The 23,543-nt window shown below is 40.2% G+C and overlaps 1 protein-coding gene across 3 annotated transcripts in view; it reads right to left on the reverse strand.

The window, feature by feature from the left end:
- MDFIC (MyoD family inhibitor domain containing) overlaps positions 1-23,543 on the reverse strand; it is a 128,999-nt gene that overhangs the window by 49,592 nt on the left and 55,864 nt on the right. The gene's annotated exons all lie outside the window — the stretch shown is intronic.

Genomic DNA, 23,543 nt, shown 5'->3' on the forward strand with positions numbered 1-23,543 from the left:
AGAAGTGGGAACGGCATAACTTCCATTGGCGTGCCTTGAGACATGGCTGATAAACTGTTCTAGAGGGATTATACACTATATAGCAAGCTACAAGTGAAAAGAGAAACAGTATGTAAAATTCAGGCTAAAATAGCTGAGTTGGAGAAAATCTCAAATTGAGAAAAGATACGGATTGTTTTCCATGTCCAGCTCACCTTAATGTCTTGTTCTTTAGTGAATACTAAAGAACTGTGGAACTCACTTCCCTCCTCCGTTAGATGCTCACCCAGTCTCCACTCCTTCAAAAAATCATTAAAAACCCACTTCTTCATAAAAGCATTTCAATTAAACTGTTAATAGCTCTAAACTGATTCCTCTCTTGCAACTGTCATTAGTCTAATACTATCCTTACCTTTTGTGTCATTTTACCCCACTCCCTTTACCCCACAATGAGCATGTAAGCTCATTGAGCAGGGCCCTCAACTCTGTTCCTGTGTGTCCAACTTGTCTGGTTACAACTACATGTCTGTTCGTCCACCCACTGTCAAGCGCTGCGGAATTTGTTCGTGCTATATAAATAATAACATAATAATAATAATAATAATAATAATAATAATAATAATAATAATAATAATAATATATGTGTTCCCAAGCCAAGTTATTTCCCAAATCAAGAAGTACTGTTTCAATTTTTAATCCTGTCTTTCCTGTCCTGTCTTTCGATCCTGTTATTTTCCTTGGTGCCCCAAGACCACATATGTCTTTAACCCCTTAAGGACTGAGCCAAATGTACACGTTGTGAACAAAACAAAACGTAAACAAAACCTGGCATTTGCGCTATATGCAGTGGCGTACATACCAGGGTCGCAGGGGTCGCGGCTGCGACCGAGCCCGGCCCACCAGGGGGCCCGGCCGCCCTGCGACCCAGGTATGTACCCACATTGCCAGCCTCTTCTGCTGGGGGGCCCAGGAGCCGGCCACCTCCGGGCCCCCCGAGGCTGGCCCTGCTGTCACCCGGCTGGCTGGCGGGCGCGCGAGGGAGCACTGTCCCCTGAGTGCTCCCTCTTCAGCTCCCTCGCGCACCGCACTGAAACCGGAGCCGGGAGATGACGTCATCTTCCGGCTCCGGCATCAGTACGCGGCGCGCGAGGGAGCTGAAGAGGGAGCACTCAGGGGACAGTGCTCCCTCTTGCGCGCCCGCCAGCTAGCCGGGTGACAGCAGGGCCAGCAACACCACTGGACCCCAGGGAATCCCCCCAGCTCTCCCACAGGTAAGGAGGCTGGGGGGATTAAAAAAAACAAACGTTTGAGTGTGTTAGTGAGTGTGTTAGTGTGAGTGAGTGTGTGTGTTAGTGTTAGTGTGTGTGTTAGTGAGTGTGTTAGTGTGAGTGTGTGTGTTAGTGTTAGTGAGTGTGTGTGTGTTAGTGAGTGTTTGTGTGTGTTAGTGTTAGTGAGTGTGTTAGTGTTAGTGAGTGTGTTAGTGTTAGTGAGTGTGTGTGTGTTAGTGAGTGTGTGTTAGTGAGTGTGTGTGTTAGTGAGTGTGTGTGTTAGTGTTAGTGAGTGTGTGTGTGTTAGTGTTAGTGAGTGTGTGTGTTAGTGTGAGTGTGTGTGTGTTAGTGTTAGTGAGTGTGTGTTAGTGTTAGTGAGTGTGTGTGTGTGTGTGTGTGTGTGTTAGTGAGTGTGTGTGTGTGTGTGTTAGTGTTAGTGAGTGGGTGTGTGTTAGTGTTAGTGAGTGTGTGTGTTAGTGAGTGTGTGTGTTAGTGAGTGTGTGTGTGTGTGTATGTTAGTGAGTGTGTGTGTGTTAGTGAGTGTGTGTGTGTGTTAGTGAGTGTGTGTGTGTGTTAGTGAGTGTGTGTGTTAGTGAGTGTGTTAGTGTTAGTGAGTGTGTGTGTGTGTTAGTGTTAGTGAGTGTGTGTGTGTGTTAGTGTTAGTGAGTGTGTGTGTGTGTTAGTGTTAATGAGTGTGTGTGTGTGTGTGTGTGTTAGTGTTAGTGAGTGTGTGTTAGTGTTAGTGAGTGTGTGTTAGTGTTAGTGTTAGTGAGTGTGTGTGTGTTAGTGTTAGTGTGTGTGTGTGTGTTAGTGAGTGTGTGTGTGTTAGTGAGTGTGTGTGTGTTAGTGTTAGTGAGTGTGTGTGTGTGTGTGTGTTAGTGTTAGTGAGTGTGTGTGTGTGTGTGTGTTAGTGAGTGTGTGTGTGTTAGTGTTAGTGAGTGTGTGTGTGTTAGTGTGTGTGTGTTAGTGTTAGTGAGTGTGTGTGTGTTAGTGAGTGTGTTAGTGTTAGTGAGTGTGTTAGTGTTAGTGAGTGTGTGTGTTAGTGTTAGTGAGTGTGTGTGTTAGTGTTAGTGAGTGTGTGTGTTAGTGTTAGAGTGTGTGTGTTAGTGTTAGAGTGTGTGTTAGTGAGTGTGCGTTAGTGAGTGTGTGTTAGTGTTAGAGTGTGTGTGTTAGTGTTAGAGTGAGTGTGTGTTAGTGAGTGTGTTAGTGTTGGTGAGTGTGTTAGTGTTGGTGAGTGTGTGTGTGTTGGTGAGTGTGTGTGTGTTGGTGAGTGTGTGTGTGTTGGTGAGTGTGTGTGTGTTAGTGTGTGTGTCTGTCACTGAGTGTCTGTCAGTAAATGTGTGCGTCTGTTCATGAGTGTGTGTGTGTGTCTTAAGCACTTACCTTTCTCCAGCGCCGGACTCCCTTAACGCTGGGGATCTCTCCGTCCCCATCCGCCTCTCAGCTCCGAATGCACATGCGTGGCAAGAGCCACGCGCGCATTCAAACCGCCCATAGGAAAGCATTACTCAATGCTTTCCTATGGACGTTCAGCGTCTTCTCACTGTGATTTTCACAGTGAGAATCGCAGAAAATCCTCTAGCGGCTGTCAATGAGACAGCCACTAGAGGCTGGATTAACCCTCAGTGAAACATAGCAGTTTCTCTGAAACTGCTATGTTTTCAGCTGCAGGGTTAAAACTAGAGAGACCTGGCACCCAGACCACTTCATTGAGCTGATGTGATCTGGGTGTCTGTAGTGGTCCTTTAAGTGTTTATGTTTATGCATGCACTGGCATACATACCGCGGTCGCACGGGTCGCAGCCCTGCGACCAGGTGCCCGCCGCCATGTGTTGCGGCCCCTGCCTGCGCAGAGTAAGCGCTCGCGTGGGGGGAGGGAGGGGGGGCCCGGATCAGTTTTCACACCGGGGCCCCATGGGTTGTGTGTACGCCACTGGCTATATGTCTGTCCAACCGTAATTCACCTCTTTCATATTAAATGCACCCCCCTTATTATATATAATTTTATTCAGGGGAAACAGGGCTTTCATTTAATATCAAATATTTTACTATGAAACATAATTTAATATGAAAAAAATGGGAGAAAATAAGAAATGTTGTTATTTTTTTAGTTCTACATGACATTTTAACTGTCAATGTCATAATACTGTTTGCTTTAACTGCAATAAAATACACATATTTGTATTCAGCAAAGTCTCACGTGTTAAACAGTACCTCCTATGTACAGGTTTTATGGTGTTTTGGGAAGTTACAGGGTCAAATATAGCAAGTTACATTTGAAATTGAAATTCGTCAGATTGGTTACGTTGCCTTTGGGACTGTATAGTAGCCCAGGAATAAAATGTACACCCATAATGGCATACCATTTGCAATAGTAGACAACCCAAGGTATTGCAAATGGGGTATGTCCAGTCTTTTTTAGTAGCGTTAGTATTTGTTTGTGTGTGAAAAATGCAAAAAACGCCAATTTTGGCCAGTGTTTGTGACTAAGTGGCTACTAAAAAAGACTGGACATACCCCGTTTGCAATACCTTGGGTTGTCTACTATTGCAAATGATATGCCATTATGGGTGTAAATTTTATTCCTGGGCTACTATACAGTCCCAAAGGCAATGTAACCAATCTGGCGAATTTTAATGTGAAAAAAATGAAACACAAGCCTTATATTTGACGCTGTAACTTTTGAAAACACCATAAAACCTGTACATGAGGGGTACTGTTGTACTCGGGAGACTTCGCTGAACACAAATATTTGTGTTTCAAAACAGTAAAAAGTATCGCAGCAATAATATCGTCAGTGTAAGTGCTGTTTGTGCGTGAAAAATGAAAAAAAAACTCTTTTACTGACGATATCATCGTTGTAATACATTTTACTGTTTTGAAACACTAATATTTGTGTTCAGCGAAGTCTCCCGAGTAGAAAAGTACCCCCCATGTACAGGTTTTATGGTGTCTTGGAAAGTTATAGGGTTAAATATAGTGCTAGCAAATGAAATTCCCTTTACTTTCAGCATGGGTTGTCAGGCAGGTCCCGCTAATTGTAATTAATTAAGATACCTAATTATGTAAAAAATTACATAAATATATATGTAGAATTAATATATGTGTGTATATATATACGTATGTGTATATATATGTTTATATATATAATTTTTTTTAAATATTTTTATTTATATATAAGTATATTTATAGTGATATATACGTATATATTTATGTATATAGATATATATATTATTTCGTTTTATGTGTATATATGTGTAGATATTAATATCACAATACAGTTAGAACGAAATAACACACATCTATATATTTTTTAATTATTTATTTTTAATTATTTTTTCAATTTTATTTTTTAACGTATTTACATATTATTTTTTTATATTATATATAAATATATATAACAATAATTATAAATATATTTAATCAGTATCAGTCTACGTGTAATTTGATATTAATATATATATATAATTATATATATATTAATAGTAAAATACACCTAGACAGTATATGTGTATATATATACTTAGATCATATATATATATATATATATATATATATATATATATAAGTATATATATTATTTTTTTTTACACTTATTTAACATTTATTTATTTGATTTCCAGCCAGCAGGGGGACTAACTGTCATTACAGTTAGTCCCCCTGCTGACAATGCCTGAGCCAGCTAACCCGGCCATGTGATTGTGAGGTCCTCGCAAGGACCTCACTCTCACATGCCCGGGGGCCCCCAGGAGGGAGGATCTGCCGCGGGGGGCTCCCTGGGAGTCCCCCCAACCGCGATCGCCGGCGTGGGCTCGCCGGCGACCGGGTAAGTTAAAAAAAAACGGAGGGCGTACTATTACGCCCGGCGGCGTTTAGAGCCGCTTAAAATAGCGCCCTCCGGCCTCCGGTCTTAAGGGGTTAAACACCCTTAATTTTTCCAGCAGAAGCAGAACATGAACTATTTTCAAGAAGGAATAAAAAAAAAAGTGCTTTATCTGTCATTTTAAAGGAACACTCTAACATTAAAATAAATGTGTGACCTTTAGTAAATAATAGAATGCTATTGAATAGATTACTGCAGCCTGCAACCAATTCTTTATTTATTATTATTATTAAAATCACCTGTTTTCTAGAAGATGTTACGATGTCATCAGTAATGGTGACTTCTATCCAATCCAATGCTTCTCATAGAGGAGACAGAGGGATAATGCAATGCACAATAGCAAATACTTTTCTCTGTCAGTCGCATGCATCTCAAAGTGAAGCACTTAAACCAATACCTCTCTCCATCAAGCATTAGAAGCTCTGGGTATTAGCTAATTAGGTGAAGACACCTAGTGTTAAGTTCTTTTTTTCAAAGGTCTTCATTTAGATGAATAAGAGCCTTTGGTGGCTATCAGACTAACAGCCACTAATGACATGGTTTCGGAACAAATGTAAATATTGCTGTTTCTCTCAAACAGCAATGATTTACATTGTGTTAAAAATGAGACATGGCATCTATGCCCCAAAATTACTTCTTTAAGTTTAAGCGGTTTTGGTGCCTAGATTGTGTATTATTTACATACAATCTATTATTACAAATGATATTTGAGATGTACACATTCTATGGACTATTAGACGGGTAATGTGCTTGTTTTACACTGCATGTATTCAGTAAAATGATTGTTACAACTATTCAAACATACTACTTTTTTTAGTAGCTTTTAATTTCTCTAACGTAACTATTTAATGACATTTTGATAAAAGAACAAGTATGCATCAGCTCTTTTTAAAATACAAAATGACAAAAAACAAAACAAAAGGATCAAGCAATATGTTGACGCTTTACCTATTTTTCGATTTGTTCTTTTGAACTAATACAGTTGTCCGTCGCGTGAGGCTTTAAACAACTTCAATAGGTAGTTCTACATAGCTATCTAGAACATTAACATTCAGATTACAAGATGTACTTCGCAGCCGCCTTGTGAAGTGGCTTTTGTCAGCAATTATTTTCGAATATATTCAATGTAGTAAATAGCATATACTGCATCTTCTATGACACAGAAAGCATACATTAATGTAATAACTAGGCAGAATCCTTTAAGTCATTTTCCTGCTCACTGAATTTTTTATGCTTTTCTGATCTTAATATGAAAACAAAGCAAGCTCTAACACCATCACCCAGAAATGCTTTAGAAAAGTGTTCAGGTACAACAAAACAGAAACTTGAAAGGACTTTTCAATTTGTTCCACAAAAAAAAAATAAAAAAATCATTCCTTTATAATGAAAATAGATGACTCTGATTTCCAGTAAAATTGCTGCTGTTTTGTTTCTGCAGAAGGATTCAACATAGATCATTAAAAGGCCATGATGACATTAGTCATATATTCTACCTAAAAAAAAATGGCCTGGTAACATGCAGTGAATTTAGACAGGTGGAAAGGTTTTGAGCCAAGTAAATATTTCAATGTTTCATATGTGGCAACCACATATTAAACATCTGATGCATTTGAATTCAAACATAGACTTAAAGATTTGTTTCGTTACGAACTGTAATTTGTCTGAACTTGGGCCAATTGGGTGGTAGTTTGAATTCCAGAACTCCAAGCCAAAATGTAGCTGGATCACGAACCAATCAAAATGTATGATGGCCAAGCTTTTGACGTGTGATTCTGAATTTAGATATTTTACAGGCTCTCCTGTTTATCTCACTATTGGTAACTTTTTTCTAATTTAATCTGTAAGCCAAATGGCAAGGAAATGTTTGGCACATTTTTGCACTCTTTTGGTTTTTCTGATTAGTTTCCCGAATGAGTTTTCCAATGCCGAAACTCTTGCAGAGCATAAATCTAATTGGTGATTAACTAAACTAAATATTTAGTTTGCCGTACTCACTAATGTACAATTAAAGATATTCATTGAATGGTTATCAGCATTACTATTTTCATTTATACAGCATCAAAATATTCCACAACCTTTTACAATATTTAAAAGGGAAATAACATAATAAATACTTGGCAAACATTAACATAACAAAGTGAAGACAGCTTTACATAAACCTTACAATCTACTAAACTTAATTCAACTAGGAATTATTTTAAGGGACGAAAGTTAAGTTTCAACAAGTTCATCAAACTAACCCGTTTAAAAAAGAGTGAAGTTAAAAAAACAAGGTTCAATTGTTAAACCAGGTATTGAGGAGAAATCACTTAGGTGCCAAATATCCTTATCTGTTTGACAGATATTAGATATCCGTATCTGTTTAAAGGATATTAGATATCCGTATCTGTTTGACAGATATTAGATATCCGTATCTGTTTGACAGATATTAGATATCCTTATCTGTTTGACAGATATTAGATATCCGTATCTGTTTAAAGGATATTAGATATCCGTATCTGTTAAAAGGATATTAGATATCCTTATCTGTTTAAAGGATATTAGATATCGGTATCTGTTTGACAGATATTAGATATCCGTATCTGACAGATATTAGATATCCGTATCTGTTTAAAGGATATTAGATATCCGTATCTGTTTGACAGATATTAGATATCCTTATCTGTTTGACAGATATTAGATATCCGTATCTGTTTAAAGGATATTAGATATCCGTATCTGTTTAAAGGATATTAGATATCCGTATCTGTTTAAAGGATATTAGATATCTGTATCTGACAGATATTAGATATCCGTAACTGTTTGACAGATATTAGATATCCGTATCTGACAGATATTAGATATCCGTAACTGTTTGACAGATATTAGATATCCGTATCTGTTTGACAGATATTAGATATCCGTATCTGTTTGACAGATATTAGATATCCGTATCTGTTTAAAGGATATTAGATATCCGTATCTGTTTGACAGATATTAGATATCCGTATCTGTTTAAAGGATATTAGATATCCGTATCTGTTAAAAGGATATTAGATATCCTTATCTGTTTAAAGGATATTAGATATCGGTATCTGTTTGACAGATATTAGATATCCGTATCTGACAGATATTAGATATCCGTATCTGTTTGACAGATATTAGATATCCTTATCTGTTTGACAGATATTAGATATCCGTATCTGTTTAAAGGATATTAGATATCCGTATCTGTTTGACAGATATTAGATATCCTTATCTGTTTGACAGATATTAGATATCCGTATCTGTTTAAAGGATATTAGATATCCGTATCTGTTTAAAGGATATTAGATATCCGTATCTGTTTAAAGGATATTAGATATCCGTATCTGACAGATATTAGATATCCGTAACTGTTTGACAGATATTAGATATCCGTATCTGACAGATATTAGATATCCGTAACTGTTTGACAGATATTAGATATCCGTATCTGTTTGACAGATATTAGATATCCGTATCTGTTTGACAGATATTAGATATCCGTATCTGTTTAAAGGATATTAGATATCCGTATCTGTTTGACAGATATTAGATATCCGTATCTGTTTAAAGGATATTAGATATCCATATCTGTTTGACAGATATTAGATATCCGTATCTGTTTAAAGGATATTAGATATCCGTATCTGTTTGACAGATATTAGATATCCGTATCTGACAGATATTAGATATCCGTATCTGACAGATATTAGATATCCGAATCTGTTTAAAGGATATTAGATATCCGTATCTGTTTAAAGGATATTAGATATCCGTATCTGTTTAAAGGATATTAGATATCCGTATTTGTTTGAGAGATATTAGATATCCGTATCTGTTTGACAGATATTAGATATCCGTATCTGTTTGACAGATATTAGATATCCGTATCTGTTTAAAGGATATTAGATATCCGTATCTGTTTGACAGATATTAGATATCCGTATCTGTTTAAAGGATATTAGATATCCGTATCTGTTTAAAGGATATTAGATATCCGTATTTGTTTGACAGATATTAGATATCCGTATCTGTTTAAAGGATATTAGATATCCGTATCTGACAGATATTAGATATCCGTATCTGTTTGACAGATATTAGATATCCGTATCTGTTTGACAGATATTAGATATCCTTATCTGTTTGACAGATATTAGATATCCGTATCTGTTTAAAGGATATTAGATATCCGTATCTGTTTGACAGATATTAGATATCCGTATCTGTTTGACAGATATTAGATATCCTTATCTGTTTGACAGATATTAGATATCCGTATCTGTTTAAAGGATATTAGATATCCGTATCTGTTAAAAGGATATTAGATATCCTTATCTGTTTAAAGGATATTAGATATCGGTATCTGTTTGACAGATATTAGATATCCGTATCTGACAGATATTAGATATCCGTATCTGTTTAAAGGATATTAGATATCCGTATCTGTTTGACAGATATTAGATATCCTTATCTGTTTGACAGATATTAGATATCCGTATCTGTTTAAAGGATATTAGATATCCGTATCTGTTTAAAGGATATTAGATATCCGTATCTGTTTAAAGGATATTAGATATCTGTATCTGACAGATATTAGATATCCGTAACTGTTTGACAGATATTAGATATCCGTATCTGACAGATATTAGATATCCGTAACTGTTTGACAGATATTAGATATCCGTATCTGTTTGACAGATATTAGATATCCGTATCTGTTTGACAGATATTAGATATCCGTATCTGTTTAAAGGATATTAGATATCCGTATCTGTTTGACAGATATTAGATATCCGTATCTGTTTAAAGGATATTAGATATCCGTATCTGTTAAAAGGATATTAGATATCCTTATCTGTTTAAAGGATATTAGATATCGGTATCTGTTTGACAGATATTAGATATCCGTATCTGACAGATATTAGATATCCGTATCTGTTTGACAGATATTAGATATCCTTATCTGTTTGACAGATATTAGATATCCGTATCTGTTTAAAGGATATTAGATATCCGTATCTGTTTGACAGATATTAGATATCCTTATCTGTTTGACAGATATTAGATATCCGTATCTGTTTAAAGGATATTAGATATCCGTATCTGTTTAAAGGATATTAGATATCCGTATCTGTTTAAAGGATATTAGATATCCGTATCTGACAGATATTAGATATCCGTAACTGTTTGACAGATATTAGATATCCGTATCTGACAGATATTAGATATCCGTAACTGTTTGACAGATATTAGATATCCGTATCTGTTTGACAGATATTAGATATCCGTATCTGTTTGACAGATATTAGATATCCGTATCTGTTTAAAGGATATTAGATATCCGTATCTGTTTGACAGATATTAGATATCCGTATCTGTTTAAAGGATATTAGATATCCATATCTGTTTGACAGATATTAGATATCCGTATCTGTTTAAAGGATATTAGATATCCGTATCTGTTTGACAGATATTAGATATCCGTATCTGACAGATATTAGATATCCGTATCTGACAGATATTAGATATCCGAATCTGTTTAAAGGATATTAGATATCCGTATCTGTTTAAAGGATATTAGATATCCGTATCTGTTTAAAGGATATTAGATATCCGTATTTGTTTGAGAGATATTAGATATCCGTATCTGTTTGACAGATATTAGATATCCGTATCTGTTTGACAGATATTAGATATCCGTATCTGTTTGACAGATATTAGATATCCGTATCTGTTTGACAGATATTAGATATCCGTATCTGTTTAAAGGATATTAGATATCCGTATCTGTTTAAAGGATATTAGATATCCGTATTTGTTTGACAGATATTAGATATCCGTATCTGTTTAAAGGATATTAGATATCCGTATCTGACAGATATTAGATATCCGTATCTGTTTGACAGATATTAGATATCCGTATCTGTTTGACAGATATTAGATATCCTTATCTGTTTGACAGATATTAGATATCCGTATCTGTTTAAAGGATATTAGATATCCTTATCTGTTTAAAGGATATTAGATATCCTTATCTGTTTGACAGATATTAGATATCCGTATCTGTTTGACAGATATTAGATATCCGTATCTGACAGATATTAGATATCCGTATCTGTTTGACAGATATTAGATATCCTTATCTGTTTGACAGATATTAGATATCCGTATCTGTTTAAAGGATATTAGATATCCGTATCTGTTTGACAGATATTAGATATCCGTATCTGTTTGACAGATATTAGATATCCGTATCTGTTTGACAGATATTAGATATCCGTATCTGTTTAAAGGATTTTAAACAGATAAGGATATCTAATATCCTTTAAACAGTTACGGATATCTAATATCTGTCAAACAGTTACGGATATCTAATATCTGTCAAACAGATACGGATATCTAATATCTGTCAGATACGGAAATCTAATATCCTTTAAACAGATATGGATATCTAATATCTGTCAAACAAATACGGATATCTAATATCCTTTAAACAGATACGGATATCTAATATCCTTTAAACAGATACGGATATCTAATATCTGTCAAACAGATACGGATATCTAATATCCTTTAAACAGATACGGATATCTAATATCTGTCAAACAAATACGGATATCTAATATCCTTTAAACAGATACGGATATCTAATATCCTTTAAACAGATACGGATATCTAATATCTGTCAAACAGATACGGATATCTAATATCTGTCAAACAGTTACGGATATCTAATATCCTTTAAACAGATACGGATATCTAATATGCACATTCAGCCAATGACGGGGAAAGGAGGCGGAGAGTCCCCACCGCCGAGGGAGCCCGGCGGTGGAGAAAAGGTATGTGTTTAACCCCTTCCTCACCCTAGAGCCCGGCGGGAGGATTACCCTATGGGTGGGGGGGACCTAGAGACCCTATAGTGCCAGGAAAACGAGTATGTTTTCCTGGCACTATAGTGGTCCTTTAATACATGTTTGCATGATAAAAAGTTGACAAGCATAATCGAAGAGGAAAGCTTTTCGTAAAGGATCACTGTAGGTAAAATATAAGCATTACGGCCTGGGTTTATAGCTAAGATGCCAGGATTCCTCTGGCACCTCCACAGAGTAAGTAGTCAAACCAATTTTGAAAGCTTGATAGTTACCCTGATCCCCTGAGCACCTCAAGTCCATCAGATATATGTAAAAAAGTAAAGTTACCCTTTAGCTATATAGATTGATTTAATCTTATTTGGACTAAATTCATTGACTGACAGTTTAATCTGATGTTCTTAACCAATACATTCTGTCCAAACAGTGGCATCACTAATTTAGAAGTATAGAATGGATCTATGATATGAGAAGATGCGATCAGAACGGTGGTGTCCTCGGGACCAACATAAGTGTCAAACACTTCAAAAACATTTATTTTTTACTGTGCAAGTGTCAGGGGACTCCTGGGGGCTGTAGTGGTTATGGTGCTTATGCCACCCCTTTGAGGACCTTTGGTCTCAGGGTATCATAGACGTTAGTGAGAAAGAGGAAGAGAGAATAAGTCTGAACGTTTTTCAAATTCCTCGGAAGAAACTGCTGCAATGATTTACATTTTTCCATGGCAACTTTAGCATTTCACATGTAAGCAAAGGTTTACTTCATGAAATGAAGATAGAAACATGTTAATACAACTCTAGAGTATAATTTATTTTATCCAGGAATGACGCAGTGGCATTGGCGTATTAAGTATTTTTGTTTTGTTTTTTTGCCAGATGCTATGATCCTTAAGACCTATCTTTACTTCTTCTCTCAACCTCTTCTCAAATTTATTTTCTTTCCTTTCTCACAGACAAACTTTAGCCCAGATGTAGGCAGCCTTTGGCACTCCATATTTTGGGTGACTACATCTTCTACAATGCTCTTACAGGCATAATGCTGGCAAAGAATCAGGGGAGATGTAATCCACAACATGTGAAATGGCAACGGCTGCCTCTACCGCTGCCCTAGCACATTAAGCTCAGTCTCACTGGCACACTCTCTTTTACAAAAATAAATATGTGGAAAATTATACAACACAGTGTAGACAGAATACAAACGTTGACTATATGCTGGACTTCTACATTACATGTTGTATATAAATGTTGGAGAAAAAATGTATACGTATAAGGTATAATGAATGACACGGAATGTAAGTGTGTAACACAATTAGTTCAAGTATGTCAATGTAACAAAATATAGTGATCTAATTGTGGTATAGATTTAATGAGTATGTTACACATTTTCCTACAGCATTATTTCTTGCAAAATTTATTTCACCAACACTCCAACTCTTAATGGTCATGTTTAAATAAGAAAGTCAGCAACAGAGCCAAATAAATGCTATTGAAATTACCCTTTTTAAAAAGCACATTCAGATGTAGTGTTTGCTAATGGAATAGTGCACGTTTGTATTTGCTAAAAGTTGCATAAACGTTGCCTCTCTGGAGGGATTTTGCCCCTTATAATGAAGGCATTTATATCTGCTATGGGCTTTAATCCAGCTTGCCTGATCCTTGGGTTTATGTTCCCTGCAAGTTTATTCAACATTTTAAGAGCTCTGTAGGAGGAGGATGCTTGACCGGTTTCCTTGCCGTAAAAAGACTTTGAGTAGAGTGCTGAAGTGAACCAAAGAAGAACATTATAAGGGTTTTGGGGAACTGGTGAGCACTTGCTGCTCAGTGTGGAAATTTTCCCATAAATGCAGTTTTAATATACGGATGAATGGTGAATTGTATATCTAAATTGCAGTGTTAAGGTGAAACGGTCATGACAGCGTCACCTAATTGCCCCAACGACTAATAATATATAATTTATCATATGATAAAGAATATATCCAATTAAATGTTTTGATATGTTAATTACCTCCCCCTTAAACCCAGCAATGATATGTCTTCAGTGTTGTAGGTGATACAACATTATAGCATCCATAAGCGTGCGCACATGTGCCGGGTTTGCCTGGGCACACCTTAATTAGGACTGAGCGCCTGTGGCAGTTAGGGGCCTGGATGCATTGACAGGGCATCGGATCTCTTATCTGGGCCAGCATTACTTATTGTGCTTTATTCTAGTGATAGTTGCAGCCCCTGCCTGTGTGTGGCCTGCAACTATTGTAGTATCACCTCCCAATGCGTCCCCGCAGTGAGAGACCTGGCAGCACGCGTGTTCCCCCTCCCAGGTCTTTTCACTTTCCCTGCAGTACAGGCACTCTGTGGGTGTAAACAGGGTGAGGTGGGAGAGAAAAATGTGGGTCTGTGGGTGTACACAGGGTGAGGTAGGAGAGAGAAATGTGAGTCTGTGGCTGTAAACAGGGTGAGGTGGGAGAGAGAAATGTGGGTCTGTAGCTGTAAACAGGGTGAGGTAGGAGAGAGAAATGTGGATCTGTGGAGGGATATGAAATATGGTGGGAAAAGGATGCTGAAATCCACGCTACGCCACTGTGTCTCTGTCTGGTGTGAAGAGGTGGTCCAGGAGGGGCAAGAAAGTGTCCCTGAATGGCATTTTCGAAATGTGGTCACCCTACCTTAATCAAGCCTTAAAATTGAGGCTCCGTGCTGCACTGGTGCTTTGCTATTTAATAAAATATAATGCAGGGGCCGCAGGGATTGCAATTAGTTTTTTAAATGTTTGTATTGATATTTATATGAGTGCGTATCTGTGTATGTATGCAAAAGTGTGTGTGTGTGTGTATATATATATCTCATACACACACGCTGCATTTATATGTATGTATGTATGTATGTATGTGTGTGTGTGTGTATATATATATATATATACACACACACACACACACACACACACACATACATACATATAAACGCAGCGCGTGTTTTTGTGCTTTAGGGTGCACACCCTAATGCAACAGGCTGCGCACGCCTAAGATAGCATCCATGTCCATGGTCTGCCTCCGATCCTTTCTTTGAGACACTTCCCCAACCAAGGCATACCTCGTCCAAGATGGCAACAAACTGTCCTTATTTCCAGGATTCTGACCATGATGGCATCAACCACTCCATTCCTATGCAATTAGCACCATATAGGAAGCATCCATAGCAACCAGAGAGCATGCTCTGTGGTTGCTATGCATAGAAAGCAGACAGAGTGCATAGGGAAGGCTCTCATGCTCTCCCAGTCAGTCATTTCTTCAGCCTAGAGATCAATGCTGGAGAGTTGATTGACAGAACTATTTTTAAATAGGTTTTTCTCCCAATTGTACATTTGCTAGCAATAGTGATAGCACTAGATATAAATTGAATTTTATGTTTTTCAAATGAGAATAAGTTGTGTGTACCATGAGTGGTGTGTACCCTTTAACCAGTACCATATTAAGAACTTAATTCTATTGGATGAGATATGCTTATATCTTATAACATAAAAGAATACTATAGCATTAGGAATACAAATAGGTATTTGTAATACTATAGTGCCCTAATCACTGTTTAGGTGACCAAACCTGCATTATCAGGGTTACAATAAAATAGTTTACTTTTACTTTTTTTCCTCACTGTGCCAGTCTTCTTGGAGAAACTCCGCCTCTATTGCTGAAATCATCGTGTTTGACAATTATTATTATTATTATTATTTTATTATTTATATAGCGCCAACAAATTCCGTAGCGCTGTACAATGGGTCTCAGCCAATCCAATGCTTTCCCATACTAAAGCTTTGGGAAGCTAGTGTGCATGCACATCAATACACTGGACTGCACCAATCAGGCTTATTAAAATAGCAGAGTTTTACTTTTAAGTGTTTTTTATGTTGAACACAGTCCTTTCCTGTCCTTTTCCTGCTGTTGCATTAACAAAAATTGATTTGCTGTGGTGTGCAATATTGAATCCTGGACAGTAGCTAAAAACATGAAATGTTCAGACTTGTTTTTAAGATGCTGACCATAAATAGATAAGAGATTCTATAGACTATATCAGTGTGATTGTTGTTGCTTTAAGGATGTCATTTGTGGGTTTAACTTCCTTCTGGCTGCATTTGATTGATCAGCATGTGGAGCAGACGGAAATCCATGCTATCCATGCGGCAATAGACATTCTTGCAGGTAAAAAATTCAACTATATAACATCTCATGTAATTAATCAATTAAAGGGAAACTAAGCACCATGACCACTACAGCTTGTTAATAGTAGTTATGGTACAAAGTGTTTTTGGATGCTGGGCCTCAGTTTTTTTTTTATTGTTTCTGAAAATTTTATCAGATGCGGAGTCTCTCCTTGGAACTCAAAGCCCTGTACATTGCCTGCTTGGTTATTCAGAAGTTTCACTTTAGTACTATCTGTCCAAAGTCATCCAACCATGGACACCAGTTACAGATGTGAATGTTGGGATGAGCTGGGAAGTTCCATTTACACAGTGAATGAATGAATCTGTAAATGAGAATTGTAAATTAAAACAACCAGTTTGTCAAGGAACTGGAAAATAATGGCTATACGGAGTTTCATGTATACAAGTGGGAGCAATCATCATATTGTAGTTATTTTAAGGGACACTATGGGCACCAGGCCACTTCATCTCATTAAAGTGGTCTGGGTCCACTGTCCTCTGGGTCCACTGCCCCAGTCCCCTTAACCCTGCAAGAGAAATGGCAATGTTTACATTAAAGGGTTAAGACTATCTCTAGTGGCTGTCTCCCACATAACCACTAGAGGCGCATTTCTGCAGTTTCACAGAGTTTAACAATGAATGATGATGGATGTACTCAGGCGTTGCATTAGCATCATGCAAAACCCCATAGGAAAGCATTGATTTTATTATTTCCAATGGTGAAGGCCTAATGCACGTGTGGCTATGCATGTACATTAGGTTCCCCACCTTGCGGTAAAATCAGAGGAAGCAGTGATGGAGTCGGCACTGTGGGACTTCGGCAGGGCCGGACTTGGGAAAAAAACTTGGCCCCAGGCATTTTTCAATCACAGCGGCCCCCTGAGAAAGGGGCGGGGCCAGAGAGGATGTGTTTATTCATCACTAATGACAATCACGCCCCCTCTCAAAGTGAGCATGTTAGTTCAATGCAGAGAGCCCAGCTGAAGAGCTCTAGCATGAGAAAATAGCCCTGTATTTGTTCTGTGCAGTGCAAGCAGATTTAATAACCTGGTTGTGCTGTGTTTGCTTTTAACTTGTCTCTGGTGTCTCCACAAGTGGGATACCAGAGGACAAAAGGGCCAGAAAAGCGTATGGTGCATGTGTTTGGAGCCTGCTTGTGTGATTGCGTGTGTGTAGAGTAAGCTGATTGTGGCGTGGTATTGTGTAAATAGGTCAATTTAATTTGTGTTTGTGGTGTAATATGTGTGGCTAGGGGCTGTAGACAGTATGTGTATAGGGGGCATAGTGTGTATATGGGATGTAGTGAGTGTGTGCATATGGGCTGTAGTGTGTAGGGGTTATAGAGAGTGTTTGTTTAGAGAATGTAGTATGTGTATAGGGGATCCAGAGTTTGTATGTCAGGAATGTAGTGTGAGGAGGTGGTGCAGTGTGAGTAGGGGATCGTGTGTGCAAAGGACCCAGAGTGTGTATAGGAGATTGTGTGTGTGTGTGTATAGAGGATTCAGAGTGTATATAGGGTAAGGGATCTAGAGTGTATCTGGAGCGTAATGTGTAGTGGTGCAGTATGTATATAATGTGTAGTGGTTCTGTAGTATATAATATTGTAAAGCGTTAAGGAATCTGTTGAAGCTATATAAATGGCAATAATAAAAATAATATATATATATATATATATATATATATATATGTTTGGACATATTGTATGTGTGAAGGGCGCAGTGTGTTGGGTGTGCTGTGTGTATGTGTGAAGGGTGCAGCATGTGTCGGAGGAGTGCAGTGTGTGTGTGTAAGAGGCGTGATGTGTGTGTGAGGGTGTTCTTATCTACTGTTACATTCTATGTTTCTAATTTTCTTTGTCTGTTAACTTACTGAGGGTTATTTCATATATTATACATACGTGTGTGTGTATGTGCTGTATACGTGTGAGAGTGTGTTGTATGACTGAGGGAGATGTGTGTGTGAAGGTGCCATGTCTGTGTCTGAGGAAGCCGTCTGTGTGTGAGGGTGCTGCCTGTGTGTGAGGGTGCTGTGTGAGTAAAGGTGCTGTGTGTGTCTGAGGGTGATGTTAGTATAAGTGTGCTGTGCGTGGGTGCTCTTAGTGTCAGTGTAAATAGCACAGTGTTTATATAAATATGTATTTTTTTGTATTTAAAAAAACAACAACAAAAAAAAAAACAACAAAAAAACGATGTATCCCTATCTGCCTCGGCCATCGCAGCCCACCGGCATTTGCCCAGTATGCCCGATGGCCAGTCTGGGCCTGGACTTCTGCGTTGGAATCATGTAAGTGTTTAGGTTTTTTAAGCCTTTTATTGCTGCAAAAGTGGGCTACAGAGGCAGAGGGACACTATTGTGTTAGGAATACAGATACTATAGTGTGCTTTAAAAATCCAACAAAAAAAACATCTAACTATTTTATGACTTTTTACAATAAAAAATGTACCACTGAGTACGTTTTAGATTTTTTTTTTCTTTAAGATTCAAAGTATAACTGCTTTACAAAATAACAGGAGCCAAATACAGCTGGAAGCACTTTGAGCATGAACATCTAGAGGCTAGTATCATGTTGCATATACACAAACCCAGCAGACACAAATATAGTTGAAAAGATTGATATTTTTTTTTTTTTTAACTCAGGCAATATAAAGGTAGAAAGTACAGCACCATTAGAGATGTACAAAACACACCATATCATTCTAATGAAAACAAGAATAGTTAATTCCCCAATACTTTAAAAACAAGTTATCAATATTCTTTAGAATTTGTCAAATAAAATTAGAACATTTTCAAAAGATGAGACCCAGAACGTATTTTTTAATGATGTACATAGCTAGACTATAAAACAACACAGTATATTTAAGACTAAACGACAATTATCAGCAACAGGCTATTAAAGGAATGTGGCGGAACCAACCTCGCCACTGTGAACTGGAGAAGCCTGGTTGCTAACCTCCTGCCCTGCGACTATGGCCCTGGGGTGGATTAACCCTTCAAGAAGTATATTTGGGCACAATGGATTTTTGTATGCTGTTCCTGGCCCTTTTAAATACTTGGGAGCAGTGTTCCAACTCTTGAACTGGCACTTCGAATGCAGTTGAAGAGCCGAAGCCGTCGAAGTGCCGAAGCCGTCGAAGTGCCGAAGTCGTCGAAGTGGCCGCCATTACAGTCGAACACGTGGCGGCGGCCATTTTAATCCAGTCGAACGCGGTGAGCTGTACCGTTCCCTACCCTTTGACACTGCGGCTGGAGACTAAGTCCCATTCGAAGATTCGAACACACGTTCGAACTAGACTTTGTCATTTCTGGGTGTAAAACAGACCTCTGGTAGACAATAGAACACCACGGAAACAACCCCGGTTTCACTTCGACAATTCGACTAAAGTCGAGTTCGACGATTCGAACGGCGCCTTCGGATGGGACTTTGTTATTTTCAGAGCAGAAATAGAATCTGTGGAACTGTTTTGGGCATGAAAATGTGCCTGCGGTCGGTCACAAAGGACTTCTGACTAACTTTTGAACTAATGGAAGGATTTGCATGATTTTTGAGTGTGTTCATATTTCAAGTATGCTTATTAATAGGTGTTTTTTTATTAATATTGAATGCATAGTTTTGGAGTTATAGAAATGTATGAAAATGTATGTTTAAACTATATGTTATAATTGGGTTACCTCTCAGGCTTAGGGGAGGGAATCTGTGGGAGGTAACCATTGTGTGATTGGGTAATGTTTAATTGGATGTGGGCGTCTCCCTTGCAGGGGAGAATTGCATAAAAGCAGAGTGTGTGTAATTAAACTAGAGTTCTTCTTCACCCTCAATCTAGAGTCCTGTCTCTTATTGGGGAATTGCTATATCACTACAAGGGATTGCAATGCTCTGCATGCTCCCTTGGATAATCACTTCTAAGCTCTTGTAAGAGCTTGCTCCTGCTTCACTCTCTTGGAGGAGAGGTTCACCCACTGGAACCTGGAGCCTTGTCGTAGGTCCAGGGTGGGTAGGAGAAGGCGAGACCCCAACCAAGCTGCGGCGGTTCGTGGGGTCTACGGTGGTTGTGGTGTCTGCGGAGCGCTTGGCGCCCTCTATAAGCGATAGGAGCATTCTTCAACGGAGGTACCCAGTCGGGGTGCCAGGTGATCCGTTACAGTGGTGGCAGCGGTAGGATGGCGTCCTAGTGCGAGGAGAAGCAGCTCGGAGACACCGGTAACGTGTGGAGTTACAACTAGAGGGATAGAGCTAGCCACCGTGCAGCATCCCTACCTACGGCAGCACGGAGCGAGCGTGGATAGAGCCATGTGAAGAGCACCTCAACCTGATACGTCGCTACGAGGACGACGCTTACATTGAGGAGGTAAAGAGGCGGTTGGTCTGCTATGGCCCAGACCCTTCACACGAGGTGATCTCCCAAGTAATGCGCCAGTTGAGTGCTGAAAACAGTGCGGCAAGGGCCTTTGAGCAAAGACTGTGGAGCTTGAGGATATGGACACCCAATCTCCAGTGGCAGTTGGTGCCCCAGGGAGACGAAGGTGGCGTCCTTCCTCCCCAGCGGCAGTGTGTGTCCCAGGGAGCTGAAGGTGGCGTCCTTCCTCCACAGCGGCTGTGTGTACCCCAGGGAGCTGAAGGTGCTGTCCTTCCTCCCCAGTGGCAGTGTGTACCCCAGGGAGCTGAAGGTGCCGTCCTTCCTCCCCAGCGGCAGTGTGAGTTACAGGGAGCTGAAGGTGTTGTCCTTCCTCCCCAGCGGCAGTGCGAGTTACAGGGAGCTGAAGGTGTCGCCCTTCCTCCCCAGCGGCAGTGTGTACCCCAGGGAGCTGAAGGTGTCATCCTTCCTCCCCAGCGGCAGTGTGTACCCCAGGGAGCTGAAGGTGCCGTCCTTCCTCCCCAACGGCAGTGTGTACCCCAGGGAGCTGAAGGTGCTGTCGTTCCTAACCAGCAGCAGTGTGTATCCCAGGGAGCGGAAGGTGTCGTCCTTCCTCCCCAGCGGCAGTGTGTATCCCAGTGAGCGGAAGGTGTCGTCCTTCCTCCCCAGCGGCAGTGTGTACCCCAGGGAGCTGAAGGTGCCGTCCTTCCTCCCCAGCGGCAGTGTGTCCCCCAGGGAGCTGAAGGTGTCGTCCTTCCTCCCCAGCGGCAGTGTGTACCCCAGGGAGCTGAAAGTGCCGTCCTTCCTTCCCAGCGGCAGCATGTACCCCAGGGAGCTGAAGGTGCCGTCCTTCCTCCCCAGCGGCAGAGTGTCCTGCAGGGAGCAGAGACAGTCAGTCTCGCACCCCAGCAGCAGGACAAAATATTGAAAGGGGAGACAGTTGGTCCCCCTCTCCACCAGCAGAGAGAGTGTCAGGGAGAGGAGCCTGCTACCCCCTCTCCCCAGTGGCAGTTTACACTTCAGAGAGAGGAGCTTGTTACACCCTCTCTCCAGCGGCAGCCTAACCCACCAAGGGGAGATGTTACACCCCCAAACGGTGCAGATGGGACCATAGTCTCTGTACTTGCCGCACAAGGGGTAAGGACGGTCGGTCCTGTCCCCCAGCCACAGAGCAGTGTATCCAGAGGGGAGACAGTTGGTCTCCCCCTCCCACAACCAGGCTCCAACCAGGCTACTTCCGTAGTAGCGCTGGCACCAGGGCAGAGTACCGCTGGTCTCTGCCCACTCAGCAACCCACCAAGGCAGTCTACCAGTCCCCTGCACAGCCGTAGTGAGGCACCTGGACATGGACAAGCTACCCACTACCCCAGGTGTAGTAACTCTTTCTTGTGGGTGGGCTGTACTGCTGATTGTGTTCTGTGGGTGGGTTGCTGGACTAACCAGGGCACTGACCGACAGGAGGTCAGATACCCTGTTAGTCTGGATGGTAAAGGGGAGAAATGTGGTGGAACCAACCTCGCCACTATGAACTGGAGAAGCCTGGTTGCTAGCCTCCTGCCCTGCGACTATGGCCCTGGGGTGTATTACCCCTTCAAGAAGTATATTTGGGCACAATGGATTTTTGTATGCTGTTCCTGGCCCTTTTAAATACTTGGGAGCAGTGTTCCAACTTTTGAACTGGCACTTCGAATGCAGTCGAAGTGCCGAAGCCGTCGAAGTGCCGAAGCTGTCGAAGTGGCCGCCATTACAGTCGAACACGTGGCAGTGGCCATTTTAATCCAGTCGAACGCGGTGAGCTGTACCGTCCCCTACTGCGTCCCCTACTGCGGCTGGAGACTAAGTCCCGTTCGAAGATTCGAACACACGTTCGAACGGGACTTTGTCATTTCTGAGTGTAAAACAGACCTCTGGTAGACAATAGAACACCACGGAAATAACCCCGGTTTCACTTCGACACTTCGACTAAAGTCGAAGTGAGTTCGACGATTCGAACGGCGCCTTCGGATAGGACTTTGTTATTTTCAGAGCAGAAATAGACCGACCGCACAGCTTGAATCTGTGGAACTGTTTTGGGCATGAAAATGTGCCAGCGGTCGGTCACAAAGGACTTCCGACTAACCTTTGAACTAATGGAAGGATTTGCATGATTTTTGAGTGTGTTCATATTTCAAGTATGCTGATTATTAATATGTGTTTTTTATTAATATTGAATGCATAGTTTCGGAGTTATAGAAATGTATGAAAATGTATGTTTAAACTATATGTTATAATTGGGTTACCTCTCAGGCTAAGGGGAGGGAATCTGTGGGAGGTAACCATTGTGTGATTGGGTAATGTTTAATTGGATGTGGGCGTCTCCCTTGCAGGGGAGAATTGCATCAAAGCAGAGTGTGTGTAATTAAACTAGAGTTCTTCTTCACCCTCAATCTAGAGTCCTGTCTCTTATTGGGTGAATTGCTATATCACTACAAGGGATTGCTATGCTCTGCATGCTCCCTTGGATAATCACTTCTAAGCTCTTGTAAGAGCTTGCTCCTGCTTCACTCTCTTGGAGGAGAGGTTCACCCACTGGAACCTGGAGCCTTGTTGTAGGTCCAGGGTGGGTAGGAGAAGGCGAGACCCCAACCAAGCTGCGGCGGTTCGTGGGGCCTACGGTGGTTGTGGTGTCTGCGGAGCGCTTGGAGCCCTCTATAAGCGCTAGGAGCATCCTTCAACGGAGGTACCCAGTTGGGGTGCCAGGTGATCCGTTACAAGGAACACTATAGTGTAAGACAGGGATAGACAACCATGTCGCTCTGCTGCTCCCTCCTGCCGCCAGCAAATAAAATCAGGATTTCAAAGATGTTGAATGTCCATATGCAAAGTGTGAGGACTTCCAATGTTGTTTCATCGAGTCAAACTCCGTAAAAAAACAGGAAGCACCTCTAGTGGCTGTCTGGTAGACAGCCAATAGAGGCAGGCTTAACCCTGCAATGTAAATATTGCCGTTTCTCTGAAA

This window comes from Pelobates fuscus, chromosome 3, assembly GCF_036172605.1.
Source record: "Pelobates fuscus isolate aPelFus1 chromosome 3, aPelFus1.pri, whole genome shotgun sequence".
NCBI classification, from domain to species: Eukaryota; Metazoa; Chordata; class Amphibia; order Anura; family Pelobatidae; genus Pelobates; species Pelobates fuscus.